This window comes from Bos mutus, chromosome 10 (genome assembly GCF_027580195.1).
Source record: "Bos mutus isolate GX-2022 chromosome 10, NWIPB_WYAK_1.1, whole genome shotgun sequence".
Taxonomy (NCBI): domain Eukaryota; kingdom Metazoa; phylum Chordata; class Mammalia; order Artiodactyla; family Bovidae; genus Bos; species Bos mutus.
Window position 1 is genome coordinate 70,418,440 of NC_091626.1, and position 18,329 is coordinate 70,436,768.

Sequence of the window (18,329 nt, forward strand, 5' to 3'; positions counted from 1 at the left end):
ATTTGACATGGGCCTCGAAGGCCTCCCAGTCTGTTGGCAGGTGTATTTCTTTAATAAAGCTAACCCAACATGACACCCTGGTCTCAGCAGTTTTCAAATCCAGGCACTACTGGTTGTATGCATCCCAACAGAGGCCAACAGAGGGTGCTCTTGTGTTTGTTCGGATGTGTCATGCTTTGTATTTTAACTTTAGAAATAATTATAGATTCTGTGTTTTGGTTTTAACTTTGTCCTTCACAGCTTCAAGAAGCCTTGCTATCTTGGTGATATAGCCCTCTCTGTTTTTCTGTCTTCCCCAATACAACAACCCGGGTGAGTGAGCTCAGTGAGTGAATCTCCCTGAGCTCAAGGATCTGTCTCACCTACTAGATGGAAAGTCATGCATAGATCACACCACACACACCACCCCCCTGAAGCTCTTATCAATGGAAGGATAAACCCCAAATAATAATTTTTTAAAAGGTTATCTATAGGGGAGGAAAGGATTAAGTGGTGAATATAGGGATGGAAGTAAAACTCTGAATATATCTGTTTTAAAAGAATTTTGACTTAGGAACCATGTACATTTTATAGAATTAAAAACCAAATTGAAGAAAATGCAATTTTAAAAAGCAATCTGTAACTGTGAAAGAATAAAATTCTTATTTTAAGCTACCAAGTTTATGGTAATATAGCAGCCATAGGAGCCTCATACAAATGGCAAAAACTGCATGGGAAAATGCTCAACATCATTAATCATAAGGGAAGTTCAAATTAACACTATCTGGTGTGTGATACTACTACACACCAGACAAAATGGCTAATACTGAAAAGAGTAATAAACTGGTATACTAATTTTAGTGGGGAAAAAAGCAATCTGTAAAAGCTGAAAGCAAATTGAAGAAAAGGAACCTAACTGCTTATCAAATTGATGGCATGATCACATACATAAAATGAATTCTTACAAGTGACTTGCAATGTAAAAAGTTGGCTGTTTATTCCTTTTGGGATATATCCTAAGTTCAGTTCAGTTTAGTCGCTCAGTTGTGTCCAACTCTTTGCGACCCTGTCTCTTTAAGAATTTTCCACAGTTTTTTGTGATCCACACAGTCAAAGGCTTTGGCATAGTCAATAAAGCAGAAGTAGATGTTTTTCTGGAATTCTCTTGCTTTTTCGATGATCCGACAGATGTTGACAATTTGATCTCTGGTTCCTCTGCCTTTTCTAAATCCAGCTTGAACATTTGGAAGTTCACGGTTCAGGTACTGTTTAAGCCTGCCTTGGAGAATTTTGAGCATTACTTTACTAGTGTGTGCTGCTGCTGCTGCTGCTGCTAAGTCGCTTCAGTCATGTCCGACTCTGTGCGACCCCATAGACGGCAGCCCACCAGGCTTCCCCATCCCTGGGATTCTCCAGGCAAGAACACTGGAGTGGGTTGCCCTTTCCTTCTCCAATGCATGAAAGTAAAAAGTGAAAGTGAAGTTGCTCAGTCGTGTCCGACTCTTAGCGACCCCATGGACTGCAGCATACCAGGCTCCTCCGTCCATGTATTTTCCAGGCAAGCGTGTGAGATGAGTGCAACTGTGCGGTAGTTTAAGCATTCTTTGGCATTACCTTTCTTTGGGATTGGAATGAAAATTGACCTTTTCCAGTCCTGTGGCCATTGCTGAGTTTTCCAAATTTGCTGGCATATTGAGTACAGCACTTTCACAGCATCATCTTTTAGGATTTGAAATAGGTCAACTGGAATTCCATCACCTCCACTAGCTTTGTTCATAGTGATGCTTCCTAAGGCCCACTTGACTTCACATTCCAGGATGTCTGGCTCTAGGTGAGTGATCATACCATCGTGATTATCTGGGTCATGAAGATCTTTTTTGTATCTTCTGTGTATTCTTGCCACCTCTTCTTAGTATCTTCTGCTTCTGTTAGGTCCATACCATTTTTGTCCTTTATTGTGCCCATATTTGCATGAAATGTTTCCTTGGTATCTCTAATTTTCTTGAAGAGATGTCTAGTCTTTCCCATTCTATTGTTTTCCTCTATTCCTTTGCATTGATCACTGAGGAAGGCTTTTTCTCTCTCGATATTCTTTGAACTCTGCATTCAAATGGGCATATCTTTCCTTTTCTCGTTTGCCTTTTGCTTCTCTTCTTTTTCAGCTGTTTGTAAGGCCTCCTCAGACAACCATTGTGCCTTTTTGCATTTCTTTTTCTTGGGGATGGTCTTGATCCCTGCCTCTTGTACAATGTCACAAACCTCCGTCCATAGTTCTTCAGGCACTCTGTCTATCAGATCTAATCTCTTGAATCTATTTCTCATTTCCACTGTATAATCGTAAGGGATTTGATTTAGGTCATGCCTAAATGGTATAGTGGTTTTCCCTACTTTTTTCAATTCAAGTCTGAATTTGGCAATAAGGAGTTCCAAATTGGGAAAGGAGTACATCAAGGCTGTATATTGTCACCATGCTTATTTAACTTATATGCAGGGTACATCATGAGAAATGCTAGGTTGGATGAAGCACAAGCTGGAATCAAGATTGCTGGGAGAAATATCAATAACCTCAGATATGCAGATAACACCACCCTTGTGGCAGAAAGCAAAGAACTAAAGAGCCTCTTGGTGAAAGTGAAAGAGGAGAGTGAAAAAAGTTGGCTTAAAACTCAACATTCAGAAAACTAAGATCACGGCATCTGGTCCCATCATTTCATAGCAAATAGATGGGGAAACAATGGAAACAGTGACAGACTTTCTTTTTTTTGGCTCCAAAATCACTGCAGATGGTGACTGCAGCCATGAAATTAAAGATACTTGCTCCTTGGAAGAAAAGCTATGACCAACCTAGACAGCAAATTAAAAAGCAGAGAAATTACTTTGCTGACAAAGTCTGTCTTGTCAAAGCTATGTTTTTTCCACTAGTCATGTATGGATGTGAGAGTTGAACTATAAAGAAAGCTGAGGGCCGAACAATTGATGCTTTTGAACGGTGGTTTTGGAGAAGACTCTTGAGAATTCCTTACATTGCAAGGAGATCCAACCAGTCCATCCTAAAGGAGATCAGTCCTGGGTGTTCACTGGAAGGACTGATGTTGCAGCTGAAACTCCAATACTTTGGCCACCTGATGTGAAGTGCTGACTCATGTGAAAAGATCCTGATGCTGGGAAAGATTGAGGGCAGGAGGAGAAGGGGACAACAGAGGATGAGATGGTTGGATGGCATCACTGACTCAATGGACATGAGTTTGAGTAAACTCCGGGAGCTGGTGATGGACAGGGAGGCCTGGCATGCTGCAGTCCATGGGGTTGCCAAGAGTTGGACACAACTGAGAGATTGAACTGAACTGAACTTTACTATCCCATGGACTGCAGCACACCAGGCTTCCCTGTCTGTCACCAACTCCCAGAGCTTGCTGAAACTCATGTCCATTGAGTCCATGATGCCATCCAACCATCTCATCCTCTGTCATCCCCTCCTCCTGCCTTCAATCTTTCCCAGCATCAGGGTGTCTTCAGTGAGTCAGTTCTTCGCATCAGGTAGCCAAAGTATTGGAGTTTCAGCTTCAACATCAGTCCTTCCAATGAATATTCAGGACTGATTTCCTTTAGGATGGACTGGTTGGATCTCCTTGCAGTCCAAGGGACTCTCAAGAGTCTTCTCCAATACCACAGTTCAAAAGCATCAATTCTTTGGCATTCAGCTTTCTTTATAGTCCAACTCTCACATCCATACATGACTACTGGAAAAACTATAGCTTTGACTAGATGGACCTTTGCTGGCAAGGTAATGTCTCTCCTTTTTAATATGCTGTCTAGGTTGGTCATAGCTTTTCTTCCAAGAAGCAAGCATCTCTTAATTGTATGGCTGCAGTCACCATCTGCAGTGATTTTTGGAGCCCAAGAAAATAAAGTCTGTCACTGTTTCCATTGTTTCCCCATCTATTTGCCATAAAGTGATGGGACCAGATGCTATGATCTTAGGTTTTTGAATCCTGAGTTTTAAGCCAGCTTTTTCACTCTTCTCCTTCACCTTCATCAAATTGCTCTTTAGTTCCTTTTTGCCTTCTGCCATAATGGTGTGGTCATCTGTATATCTGAGGTTATTGATATTTCTGGCAGCAATCTTGATTCCAGCTTGTGTTTCATCCAGCCTGGCATTTCGTATGATAAACTTTGTATATAAGTTAAATAAGCAGGGTGAAAATATATGGCCTTGATGTACTCCTTTTCCAATTTGGAAACAGTCCATTGTTCCATGTCCAGTTCTAACGGTTGCTTTTTGACCTGCACACAGATTTCTCGGGAGGCAGGTAAGGTGTTCTGGTATTCTCATGTCTTTAAGAATGTTCCACAGTTTTTTGGGATCCATACAGTCAAAGGCTAAACCTTACATCCTAAGGTCAACCCCCAAACCATAATGAAATGTGAACCATAATAAATAAAAATAATATTGTTACTACTTCAAAACTTTCACATGTAGGATAAAGTAAATAATGTACATTAATGTCATTAGGAATTAGGATATTTTTAGTGTAAAAGAGAATATGTAGGGGGCCTCCCTACTGACTCAGTGGTAAAGAATACACTTGCCAATGCAGGAGATAGGGGTTTGAACCCTGGTCTGGGAAGATCCCACATGCTCTCAGAGTAACTAAGTCCTTGAAACACAACTATTGAACCCTCGCTCTGGATCCAGTGTTCCACCACAAGAGAAGCCGCTGCAGTGAGAAGCCCGCGCACTACGAGAGAGTGGCCCCTGCTTGCCTCAACTAGAGAAAAGCCCACATAGCAACAAAGACCCAGCACGGCCAAAAAGAAGTAAACTTCAAAAAGAGATTTCATTAAAAAAGAAAATATGTAAAATTATAAAAGTGAATAACTTAAGTAAAAACCCAGCAATGTTAAAGTTGAGTTGGATATTTAAGTATAACTCATGATTCATTTTTGTCTAACAAAATTTTCTATCTCCCTGCACTAAAACAAAACATAAAAACTAGAAGCAGGAAAAATTTAGTAAAGAGAATATCAACTACCAGAATACGGTCTTTAAAAACCGTTTTCCCCTAATAAAATATAAAACTCTCATTATTTCAAATAAGACTCTTAAAAAGCAAAGCAATTAAGGTATAGTTAACATGTTATTTTTGTCTCCCCAGTATTTTGCATCCTTGCAATACATTCCCCCTCTCCTGAAATTATACCTCAGTTTTCAGCTGGAGAGCAACCCTACTGTCAGCACTCGTTCCGGTGGGCTTCCCCCTTCACCCAGCTCCACACGGCTGTTGGGGCAACTAGAGTGAAGGCGATTAGTTCAGGAATGGGCAGATGACCAAATCTAGGCCAAGAGATATGGGCCAAGTCTTTTGTTGTAACTATTGAGAAAGAAATACATTCTCCTCCAGGAGTTACTAAGCTGGAGAATGTCAGCCTGAAGCTGCTTGTGGCCATTTCTGCCCCTTTGTGAAGGTAACCTACTTGAGAGTAAAGACAGCTCAGAAGAAGCAGATGGAGGAGTGGGTGGAGAGGGCAGAGGTGATAAATAGACAGACAGATAATATTAGGAAGTGTGCTTGACGTGGTTTGAGGCCTGGATTCCTCTAAACCCAATCATCACCTTTGAAAATTCAGTTATAGAACGTTTTTTGGTTTAAGTTAGTTTGAGTTGGGCCTCTGTTACTTGCCAACTGAGATGCTTGACTACTGAGTGTCCTGCCCCTCTTATAAGAGAACATATTATAGACTGACTCAAATAATGGAATTTTGGCTACATTTTTTAGCTGTCACAGGGGTAGCTTTCTCTCCTTGGGTCTACAGGTTCAGAAGCCTCGTCCCCCCATCTGCCACCAATTCCAGGGCTGACAACTTGGAAAGGCAGCAGCAGCTGCACTGCTTTCTCTCCCGTCTGCTTACAAGTCCAGGTATTTGAATGGAGTTACATTTTTTGCAATGGTAGAGATTCCCCAATATGCTACATTTACCTTCAATACTACCTCAGCTAAACTCAACAGACACTAATTGGACTTCTGAGTATGTACAGGGCTGGGGGATTGAAGGATATGATAAAAAGAGGAAATCATCCCTGCCTGCCCTCTGGGAAACCCCCAGCCTAGAGACCCTCAATTGTGTGTCCTCATGAGAGATGTCTGTTTGGTGAGGGTCAGTTAGCAAGCTTGTTGAGGATTAATTCATAGAATAGCTAGATTTGCCTAGATACCCTCCTCACTGCCCACTTTTCTGGAGTGTCTGAGACCTGTTTTTGTGGGTTAATATAAACAAAGGGTAAATCATGCTGGCTCTGTCACTTTAGCTTGGGGACCTAAGGCTTCTGGTCACTCCTTTGGCTATAATTTGGCATGAGACTGGATCTGTTAGTGATGGAGCCACAGCAATTAGCATCAGGTAACCATTTCCTCCATTTTTGAGTGCTGTGGTTTGCACAGTGTCTCCAAACATTTTTTTTATTGTATACCTCCATCATAAGAGCATTTTCCTGGTGGCTCGGATGGTAAAGAATCTGCTTGCAATGCAGGAGACCCAGGTTGGATCCCTGGGTTGGGAAGATCCCCTCGAGAAGGGCATGGCTACTCACTCCAGTATTCTTGCCTGGAGAATCCTATGGACAAAAGAGCCGGGCGGGCTACAGTCCATGGGGTTGCAAAGAGTCAGACACAACTGAGCAACTAACACTTTCACTTTCTTTCCATCATTGAAATGTTCTGAATACACAACTCTACAAAAGCATTTTTATTAGTTTTAAATTATCTGTGTGTATTATCCTAACATATAATGTGCATTATAAGATAAATAAAAACACGCATTTAAAAGGGTGGGCTAATATAGATGTAGGTAGGGGACTTCTGGTTTCAGCTCCAACATGCAAAGGGCTTGGAAGTCATCACTCCCTTCCTTACCACAAGAAAAAGCCAAACACCTGAAAACCAGTGACTTTGCTTGGACCCATCAGAGAACTGAGGTTAGAGGTCAACCCACTACACTGAAATAAAGATGCAAGTGAAACCAGAGAGTTACAGCCAAGATCTGTTTATCTGGGGCAGAAGCTGCCTAAGCCACCAACTGGGAGAAACACTGAAATGGTAACCTTGATGAATTTCTGGAAGCTGAGTGAGGACTAGCACAGAGTGAGAAACTTCTGGAGGCCACAGTCTTTAGAAGAACCCACCTTCCCCATACTTTCATGGTTTCTACCTCCAAAAATTCCACTAAGTTCTTGTGGTGAAAATTCAAGAAAGATCCTCCTACAGGGGAAAAGGCTTTTCCCGTCTTACCTATGTTGTTCAGTTCAGTTCAGTTCAGTCGCTCAGTCATGTCTGACTGTTTGCCACCAGACCATTCAGGTATGACCTAAATCAAATCCCTTGATTATACAGTGGAAGTGGGAAATAGATTTAAGGGACTAGATCTGATACACAGAGTGCCTGATGAACTATGGACAGAGGTTCGTGACATTGTACAGGAGACAGGGATCAAGACCATCCCCATGGAAAAGAAATGCAAAAAAGCAAAATGGCTGTCTGGGGAGGGCTTACAAATAGCTGTGAAAAGAAGAGACGTGAAAAGCAAAGGAGAAAAGGAAAGATATAAGCATGTGAATGTAGCTGCTGCTGCTGCTGCTAAGTTGCTTCAGTCATGTCCAACTCTGTGGGACCCCATAGACGGCAGCCCACCAGGCTCCTCCATCCCTGGGATTCTCCAGGCAAGAACACTGGAATGGGTTGCCATTTCCTTCTCCAATGCAGGAAAGTGAAAAGTGAAAGTGAAGTCACTCAGTCGTGTCCAACTCTTAGCGACCCCATGGACTGCAGCCTACCAGGCTCCTCCGTCCATGGGATTTTCCAGGCAAGAGTACTGGAGTGGGGTGCCATTGCCTTCTCCAAAGAATAGCAAAAAGAGACAAGAAAGCCTTCCTCAGCGATCAATGCAAAGAAATAGAGGAAAACAACAGAATGCGAAAGACTAGAGATCTCTTCAAGAAAATTAGAGATACCAAGGGAACATTTCATGCAAAGACGGGCTCGATAAAGGATAGAAATGGTATGGACCTAACAGAAGCAGAAGATATTAAGAAGAGGTGGCAAGAATACACAGAAGAACTGTACAAAAAAGATCTTCACGACCAAGATAATCACGATGGTGTGATCACTCACCTAGAGCCAGACATCCTGGAATGTGAAGTTAAGTGGGCCTTAGAAAGCATCACTACCTATGTTGGGGGAAGTATATTACTCCCACTCTAGCTCCCTCTAGTCTTTCTCACCAAAGAAGGGGAAAAAGCTATACCAGTGGAAAAACATGTGAAGGCCACAGCCCAGAGAGACAGGCCCATTAAAAGACAGAGCTTTAATCATTAGATTATAGAACACTTCCCCTCCCCCACTGTACTACCACATCAACAGGGCTCCAGTGAAATAACAGTGACTTACAGCTGAAAGAGCTGCAAGATGTAAGCTCGGATAAGTACTTCAGGAAAGCCCAAAGTCAGGAGAGGAAACAAACCAAGGATATTAAAGGAATTTGAAGCTTCCGACATCTGCAGCTATAAGAAACAACCATAGCACAACCAGCCTCTAGCCGGCCTAACATAAATCCTCATGCCAGGGCTTTTCTAGTGGTCCAGTGATTAAGACTGCATTCCCAATGCTGGAGGGGCGGATGGGTTTGATCCCTGGCCAGGGAATTTCTGCACACCACTATGGTGTGACCAAAAAAATGCACCTCATGCCAAAGGATTATTTATCTCAGCTCTTATTACCCAAAACAATGTCTACTTTCAGCCAAAAACCACAAGAGATGTCAAAAGCCAGGTAAAAGCAGTCTGAAAAGGTAAAGTGCCGGGGACCAGCCCCGGCTGATCCAGGGAATTCGAAGCGGGGACAGCGTTGGCGAGGATCAGGAAACAACTGCTTAATTAAACGTTTATTAAGGATATAAAGAGTGGTGAAATAAGGATAGCTCAGTGAAGAAATTCAGTGAAGAAAAGAGGCTGAATAAAATTCCAAAGCAGGGAATTTACGTCACCTACGAAGGCCACAGGCGTCCTCCCGTTCTCCCGAAGGAGAGGAGACACTGAGGCCTCCCCGGTCAGATCTTAGAAGCCCAGGCAAAATTAGTAGGCTTGACGAGCTTCCCTGCCTCAGAGGAAAAGTTCAGCTAGAAGGTGAAAGAAAGAATGACATGGGGAGACCAAATTCCGGTGAACAAGGCCCGCACTTTATTTTCCAAAGTAGTTTTTATACCTTAAGTTATGCATAGAGGATAATGGGGGAAGGGGTAGAGTCATGCAGTAAGCCAGGCTTTCTTCCTGCAAACATATCATATGCAAAAGTTTAGGTGATTTGCATCATCTTCTGCCCCGGAGGCCTTTTTCTCTAAAGGTGATTATTCTAAAGTCAGGCGCCAGCCTCCAAAAAGCATTAGATAAAGTTGCATTCCTACAGAGCAAAGGTGTGGTGGGCTATAACAAGAAAAAGAATTAACTCAAGGGTCCCAGGTTACAAACATTAAAGCTACTACTTACACCAATTATATTAATCAATACACTGCCAGGGACACAGCAGGTAAGGGATATGGAGACTTAGCAGCAAATATTGGCCCAACAAGTGAAAATCCCTTCACCAATACAATTTCTAATCAATCTTTTGACTGCTCAAAGGAATCTGTATTTAGACAGTTTAGAACATCTCATGCCTCTCACAGTTTGGAGGCTCTGAGCAATCACATGTGGCCGGAAAAACCTATTCAGGCAGGCTAGAGGACTTCCAAGGGAGTTTGTAGGTTGAAACACTGTCACACCCAGGAATTATTAACTGGAGCTGTAAGCTAACTCTTTTTTCAGAGAGGTAGTGGGGGACAGCCCCCCGTAAAGTCAGAGGTGTAGGTGAAAGCACAAAGCAGAAAGTAGGCAGACTCTGGTTTTGGAGGTATATGCTCGAGAATTTCCAGGGGGACTCCTGAAGCTCGATCCCGCCTTTGCGTATGCCGAGCCTCCTTCCTCATGACCTTTGTCATGGGCGGAGTTCCTCACGCTGTGATAGAATTCCAGTTGAGCTATTCCAGATCCTGAAAGATGATGTTGTGGAAAGTGCTGCACTCAATATGCAATATGCACTCAATATGCAATATGCCGGCTCCCGGCAGTAAAGCAAACATCAGAACTAGATTCAGATATGACATAGATGTTGGAATTACCAAGTAGGGGATTTAAAATAATTATGACCAGTGTGTCAAAAGGTGCTAATGGAAGAAATAGACAGCATTCAAGAAAAGGTTGGTAATATAAGCAGAGCGATGGAAATCAAGAAAGAATCAAAAGGAAACGATAGAAATAAAAAATATTACAACATATATTTGATGGATCCATCAGTAGATTAGACCAAGACAAAGACAAAAAATCAGCGAGATTGAAGATAAGACAATAGGAATTTCCTAAAGTGACATGCAAAGAGAAGAATATAACAACAACAAACAGAGCAGAACATCCAAGAATGGTGGGACACTCAAAATGTGCAACACATGCATTATTGGAATACTGGAGGGAAAAAGAACAGAGCAGAAGAAATATTAGAAGTAATAATGCCCAAGAACTTTCCAAAATTAATGACAGATAACCAAATCACAGATCCAGGAAGCTCAAGGAACATCAAGCAACATAAATGCTGGCAAGATAAAACATAACTACACTTAGGCATATCATATTCAAACTGCAGATAACCAAAGATAAAGAAAAGATCTTGAAAGAAGCCAAGAGGGGGGAAATGCTCTACAGGAAAAGAGACAAGAATTATAGCAGACTTTTCTTCAGAAACCATGCAAGCAAGAAAGATCGGATTGAAATATTTAAATTGATACAAAAACCCATCAACCTAGCATTCTATATGCAGAACATTAATCTTTCAAAACTGAAGGACAGGGACTTCCCTGGTGGTCCAGTGGTTAAAAATGTGCCTTACAGTGGAGCGGATGTGGGTTTGATCTCTGGCTGTGAAACTAAGATCCCACATTCCACCGGGAAACTAAACCTGTGTTCTATAGCTAGAGAGAAACCTGTGCACCACAACAAAGATTCCATCTGCCACAATTAACGCCTGATGCAGCCAAAAATAAGTGAATTTTTTAAAAACTGAAGGAGAAATAAAGGCTTTTCAGACAAATAAAACCACAGGGAATTCATTTCCAGAAGACTTGCCTTTCAAGGAAAGTTAAAAGAAGCTCCTCCAGGAGAAGGAAAATTATTTAGAACAGAAACCTGGACCTATATAAAAAAAGGAAAAGCATCAGAGAAGGTATAAATGAAGGTAAAATAAAGCTTTTATTTTTCTTATTCTTAATCTAAAGATAACTTTATTTAAAGTAATAAAAACAAAAACATGTTGAGTACTTATAGCATATGGTAAGTGAAATGCGTGTTAGTAATGTCTCGAGGGAAGGAAGGGAGAAATTGGGTATTTTCTATTATAAGGTACTGGCAGAAAGTGAAGAGGAACTAAAAAGCCTCTTGATGAAAGTGAAAGAGGAGAGTGAAAAAGTTGGCTTAAAGCTCAACATTCAGAAAACAAAGACCATGGCATCTGGTCCCATCATTTCATGGGAAATAGATGGGGAAACAGTGGAAACAGTGTCAGATTTTATTTTGGGGGGCTCCAAAATCACTGCAGATGGTGACTGCAGCCATAAAATTAAAAGACCCTTACTCCTTGGAAGAAAAGTTATGACCAACCTAGATAGCATATTCAAAAGCAGAGACATTACTTTGCCAACAAATGTTCATCTAGTCAAGGCTATGGTTTTTCCAGTGGTCATGTATGGATGTGAGAGTTGGACTGTGAAGAAAGCTGAGTGCCAAAGAATTGATGCTTTTGAACTGTGGTGTTGGAGAAGACTCCTGAGAGTCCTTTGGACTGCAAGGAGATCCAACCAGTCCATTCTGAAGGAGATCAGCCCTGGGTGTTCTTTGGAGGGAATGATGCTGAAGCTGAAGCTCCAGTACTTTGGCCACCTCATGCGAAGAGTTTACTCATTGGAAAAGACTCTGATGCTGGGAGGGATTCGGGGCAGGAGAAGGGGATGACAGAGGATGAGATGGCTGGATGGCATCACCAACTCGATGGACGTGAGTTTGAGTGAGCTCCGGGAGTTGGTGATGGACAGGGAGGCCTGGCATGCTGCGATTCATGGGGTCGCAAAGAGCTGGACACGACTGAGCGACTGAACTGAACTGAGACTGCATATATCGGAGAAGGCAATGGCAACCCACTCCAGTACTCTTGCCTGGAGAATCCCAGGGATGGGGGAGCCTGGTGGGCTGCTGTCTATGGGGTCGCACAGAGTTGGACATGACTGAAGTGACTTAGCAGCAGCAGCAGCAGCAGACTGCATATATGGACTTCCCAGTGGCTCAGATGGTAAAGAGCCAGCCTGCCATACAGGAGACCCAGGCTCAATCCTGTGTCAGGAAGATATCCTAGAGAAGAGAAATAGCTACCCACTCCAGTATTCCTGCTGGAGAATTCCATGGACAGGGGAGCCTGGAGGGCTACAGTCTATGGGGTCGCAAGGCGAATACACATTTCTGCTCTCAATATCACATGGAAGAGTCACTAAGACCACACTCTGGGCTATAAAACACACTTTGACAAATTTCAAAGAATATAAAACATACAAAGTATGTTTTCAGATGATAGTGGAATGAAAATAGAAAGCAATAATGAAATAACTGAAAAACCCCAAATTATTTGGAAATTAAATGACACAATTCTAAATAACACACAAGTTAAAGAAGAAGTTCCAGGAGAAGTTACAAATTATTTTGAACTAAATAAAAATATAACATCAAAATTTGTGGAATGCAGTGAAACCAGGGCTCAGAGGGAAATCTACAATATTAAATGTATATATTAGAAAAGAAAAAAGATCTGATATCAATACCAATATTCTACCTTAGGACACTAGAGAAAGAAAAAAATTTAAGTGCAAAGCAAATAGAAAAAAAGAATAGGAGCAGAATCAATGAAAGGGAAAATAGCAAAACAATAGAAAGAATAAAGCCAAAAACTGGTTTTGAAAAGTCAATAATATTAATAAACCTCTAGCCATGCTAACCAAGGGAAAAAAAGGGAAGACACAAATTACCAATATCAAAAATGAACAGATCACTACTACTAATCCCATGGACATTAAAAGGATAATAAAGGAATACTACAGATAACTCTATGACCACAGGAACTGGTAACTTAGATAAAACATACTAATTTCATGGAAGACACAAACTATCAAAACATGTGCAAGGACAAATAGATTATCTGAATATGGCTATACCTGTTAAAAAGTTTTGTTCAATGATTAATGACCCTCCAAAAAAGAAAGCACCAGATCCAGATAATTTTCTTGGTGAATTCTATCAAACATTCAAGGAAGAAATGATACCAATTCTCTACAATACCCCGCAGAAAAATAGAAGCAGAGAGAACACTTCATAACTCATTCTATGAGGCCAATATTACCCTAATACTCAAATCAGAAAATGACGTTGCAAAGTAAAACTACAGACCAATATCTCTTATGAAAATAAAATCAAATCCTCAAAAAAATTAGTAACTCAAAAACAACAAATTATAAATGAAATTATACACTACAGACAAGTGGGATTTATTCCACGTATGCAAGACTGGTTCAACATTTGAAAATCAATCATCACAATAGGCTAAGAAGAAAAATCAATGATCATATCAATTGATACACAAAAACCATTTGACAAAATTCAATACCCATTCATGACAAAAACTCTTAGGACCAGAGGGGAATGTCCTCAAGTTGGTAAAGAAAATGTACCTTTTTTTAGAGACCTACAATTATCATCATATTTAATGTTGAGAAATGAGATGCTTTCTCCTTCAGATTAGGGACAAGTCAAAATGTCTCCTATTACCATTCTTTTTTTTTCTTTTTTAAAAAATTTATTTTTTTGATTCAAGGATAATTGCTTTACAGAATTTTGTGTTTTGCCAAATATGAATCAGCCATAGTCCTCTTACCACTCTTACTCAACATCATATTGAAAGTCCTGGCTAATGCAATAAAACAAGAAAAGGAAATTTATAAAGATTAGAAAGGAAGAAATAAACTCCTCATTCACAGATGATGTAACTGTCTATGGAGAAAATCCTAAACAAATAACAAAAAGAAAAACACATTTCTGGAACTAATAAGAAAATATAGCACAGTTGATGGATAAAAAGTTAGTATATAAAAGTCATACACACACAAAGAGAAATATTTTGGTATGAGTCACCATGAACTCATGTTTCACTTATTATGAATACAGTCAGTTAAATACAGAAATATAGATACGTCTGGGATGAGCCCTGGGACTCTGCATTTTAAACTGGCATCCCAGGTGATTCTGACACAGGTAGTCCAAAGACCACAGTTTGAGAAGCACAGAGTAGCGGAATACAGTTGAAACAAATGGGCTCTTCAGTTGCCGGGCTATAAGGCATCCTTGAGCAAACTGCGGAGAAGGCAGTGGAGCCCCACTCCAGTACTCTTGCCTGGAAAATCCCGTGGACGGAGGAGCCTGGTAGGCTGCAGTTCATGGGGTCGCTAAGAGTTGGACACGACTGAGCGACTTCACTTTCACTTTTCACTTTCCTGCGTTGGAGAAGGAAATGGCAACCCACTCCAGTGTTCTTGCCTGGAGAACCCCAGGGATGGGGGAGCCTGGTGGGCTGCCATCTATGGGGTCGCACAGAGTCGAACACGACTGAAGTGACTTAGCAGCACCAGCAGCAGAGCAAACTGCTTTTCCCAGTAAGGAGTGTGGCAGGTCAGCATGGACCTTTTTATTTAAACAGAAGTGACATATCACTAATGAACCAGCCTTAGGCAAACAGTTAAGAAGACAAGTCTCCAGCCTCCTGCAGCCTCCTATTCCACAACTTTTCACCACCTTCCATGGAACTCCTTTTGTAACTATGAGCCCTAATTCTGTTCACCACTCCACTTTCCCACCCCAGAATACCTGCTCTAGAGAAGAGATGTGATAATGATTCCTTACTGTTTTACTATGACTTTAAGTCAGTGCATTAGTTCTCTCAAAAATATTTACAGTCTCAGGCATTTATAAAGTATTAAATAGTCTTTAGTTCAGGAATAGAAAATAACAGCTCTAGTTTCAGGAGGAAGCAGGAAAGTATTTGGGAGCAGGAGTATGTTAATAAGCCACTTGGTCAGATCCAGGATCTTTGGTCTCAGGCTCTGGACCACTTGATCTCCTGTCCCCAGGAGCTGTCCCTCCTATCCCTACCTTTGGCCTTTTCCACGCGATGGCCTTCATCTTGGTTTTCTGGCTCAGCTCATGGGAGCCCAGGGATTGGATGCCTGCTGGGAACACACGGTCTTCAAAGAGGCACTTCTGAGCCAGGCACCGTTGTCTGAGAACAACAAAATCCTGCCCCTCATACTTGATGGGCTGTGTTGCAGTGCCCTCTCCGTTTCTCCTGTCCCTCTCACGGATCACACGGTCACAGAAGAATCCTGGCAGCAGGTAGGGCATGATGACCGCTCAGGGAGTGGAGCTGGGCCTTTGCTGTGGCCTCTTTCCTGCTGCGCCCTCGGTCCAGGCCTAATCCTCCCGTGAATGGGCCGGAGCCTATATAGCTCCTCCACCCTCAGCAGCGCAATGCAAATGAACACAGCCCAGAGAAAGGCCGTGGTCAGAGTCAGCAGCTTTGGCTGGAGGCCCCTAAGCCCACGGTCAAGGGGCAACGCCATGCCAGTCAGACAGGGAGCCGGCAAGGGGAGCAAGAGAGCCAGGGACGGCCCCAGGACAGGCCACAAGGCCTACAGACCTTCAGGCCACCTCCATCAGCCTTGCTGGGATTCTTTCTTTAAAAAGAGAAAATATAGTTACAGAGAGGCTTACCCTGCCTCAGCAAAAGGCATTCAGGCCTTTAACACTGGCGGCCAATGGGATATAGCATGGGGCCTTCGAAACATGCTGTATACACTAATCCTATACAGGCTGCTGAATGCATAGGAGGAATCTGCTCCGGGCCATTGTCTGAGGTTAATGAAGCCTTCATTCTCCTGATGTCCCTGCCCCATCCCCCCAAAGACCTTGACTGACCATTTCAGGACTCGAATCTGTGAGAGGAGCCTACAGGGTAGGTAGCTTGACCTCAAATGAAAGTCCCTGTGAAAGTGGGTTCCAGTGGCTGTGGACTGACACACACTGTTCCGAGTTCAAGACCTTTGAGGCAGAGAACGTGGTGGACCCGGAAGGAGGATAAATGTGTGTCAGAATTATATTCACAAGAAATCTCGGCTTTTTCCACATTTCACCATGCTCAAATGGGCAGTTCGAGTGTGTGTACAAGGAGCTGGCCCAGGGAGAAACTCCGTTCTGGCAGCCTGTCCATCAGGAGGACGCGTCTCCCTGTCCGTTTGTGCGGGCTCATCAGTCTTCATCTACTACGTGTTTCTCAGTGTGTGGTCTTTGGACTACCTACATCAGAATCACCTGGGATGCCAGTTAAGAGTGCAGATTCCCAGGGCTTACCCCAGACCTAAGGATTCAGATCCTCTTGGAAGGGGTCAGGGAGATTCTATGTTCACTAGTGTTTGAAACTATGGTATTAGTTTTACAGGATACTATAGTAGCTCGAAATAATTTTTTAAACTTATTATTTTTAAGTTTATTGTTATTACTTTTTATTTTTGTCCATGCTCAGCAGCATGTGGGATCTTAATTCCCTGACCACAGATCAAAACTGTGCCCCCTGCAGTGTGGAAGCCTGAAGACCTAATCCTGAACTGCCTGGGAATTTCCTCAAAATACTTTTTGAGGTCAGTATTTTTTTTTAAGAAATAATTTTATTTTTATTTGGTTTATACATGAATAAAGTTTTTAAAAAATCAAACAAAAGTTATCTAGAGGAAGAGCAATCTCTTGCCCCACAAATCCCTCACCTCAGAGGCAGCCACTTTTAATTCTTTTAACTACTTTTTCCTGGTATTTACCTCTATATTTTTAAATAATATGCTTGTACTATTACTTTTTAATTTACTATCTTTAGAAAGTATCAATAGAGTTCCTACTTGGGGGAATGAAGTTTAAGTTTCTCACATTATGCTCTGCCCATTGTCTTCCCAAAATAACATCATAAATTTTAGAGAAATTAAAAATCAGTATTTACTTTAGTATAATTGGGTAAATATTTTCCTCTTAGCTAATTTCAAAATTCAGACTTAAATTGAAGAAAGTAGGGAAAACCACTAAACCATTCAGGTATGATCTAAGTCAAATCCCTTACGATTATACAGTGGAAGTGACAAATAGACGCACAGGATTAGATCTGATAGACTGCCTGAAGAACTAAGGACGGAGGTTCATAACATTGTACAGAAGGTGGTGATCAAAACCATCCCAAAGAAAAAGAAATGCAAAAGGCAAAATGGTTTTCTGAGAAGAGACAACAAATAGCTGAGAAGAAAAGAGACGTGAAAGGCAAAGGAGAAAAGGAAAGATATACCCATCTGAATGCAAAGTTTCAAAGAATAGCAAGGAGAGAGAAAAAAAGCCTTCTTCAGTAAACAATACAAAGAAATAGAGGAAAACGATAGGATGGGAAAGACTAGAGATCTCTTCAAGAAAATTAGAGATACCAAGGGAACATTTCACGCAAAGATGGGCACAATAAAGGACAGAAATGGTATGGACTTAACAGAAGAAGATATTAAGAAGTGGTGGCAAGAATACACAGAAGAACTATACAAAAAAAGATCTTCATGACTCAGATAACCACAATGGTGTGATCACTCATCTAGAGCCAGACATCCTGGAATGCAAAGTCATGTGGGCCTTAGAAGCATCACTACAAAGGTGTCCATAGTGGATGCAGCCTCAAATTAAAATATGCTTGCTCCTTGGAAGAAAAGCTATGACCAACCTAGACAGCATATTAAAAAGCAGACACTACTTTGCTAACAAAGGTTTGTCTATTCAAAGCTATGGTTTTTCCAGTAGTCATGTGTGGATGTGAGACTTGGACCATAAAGAAAGCTGAGCACCAAACAACTGATGCTTCTGAAATGTAGTGTTGGAGAAGACTCTTGAGAGTCCCTTGGATTGCAAAGAGGTCAAACCAGTTAATCCTAAAGGAAATCAGCCCTGAATATTCATTGAAAGGACTGATGCTGAAGTTGGCTACCTGATGTGAAGAACTGACTCCTTAGAAAAGACCCTAATGCTGGGAAAGACTGAAGGCAGGAGGCGAAGGGGACAACAGAGAATCAGATGGTTAGATGGCATCACTGACTCAATGGACATGAGTCTG

The 18,329-nt window shown here is 41.7% G+C and overlaps 1 protein-coding gene across 2 annotated transcripts in view; it reads right to left on the reverse strand.

The window, feature by feature from the left end:
- CAPN3 (calpain 3) overlaps window positions 1–18,329 on the reverse strand; it is a 56,516-nt gene that overhangs the window by 27,503 nt on the left and 10,684 nt on the right. The gene's annotated exons all lie outside the window — the stretch shown is intronic.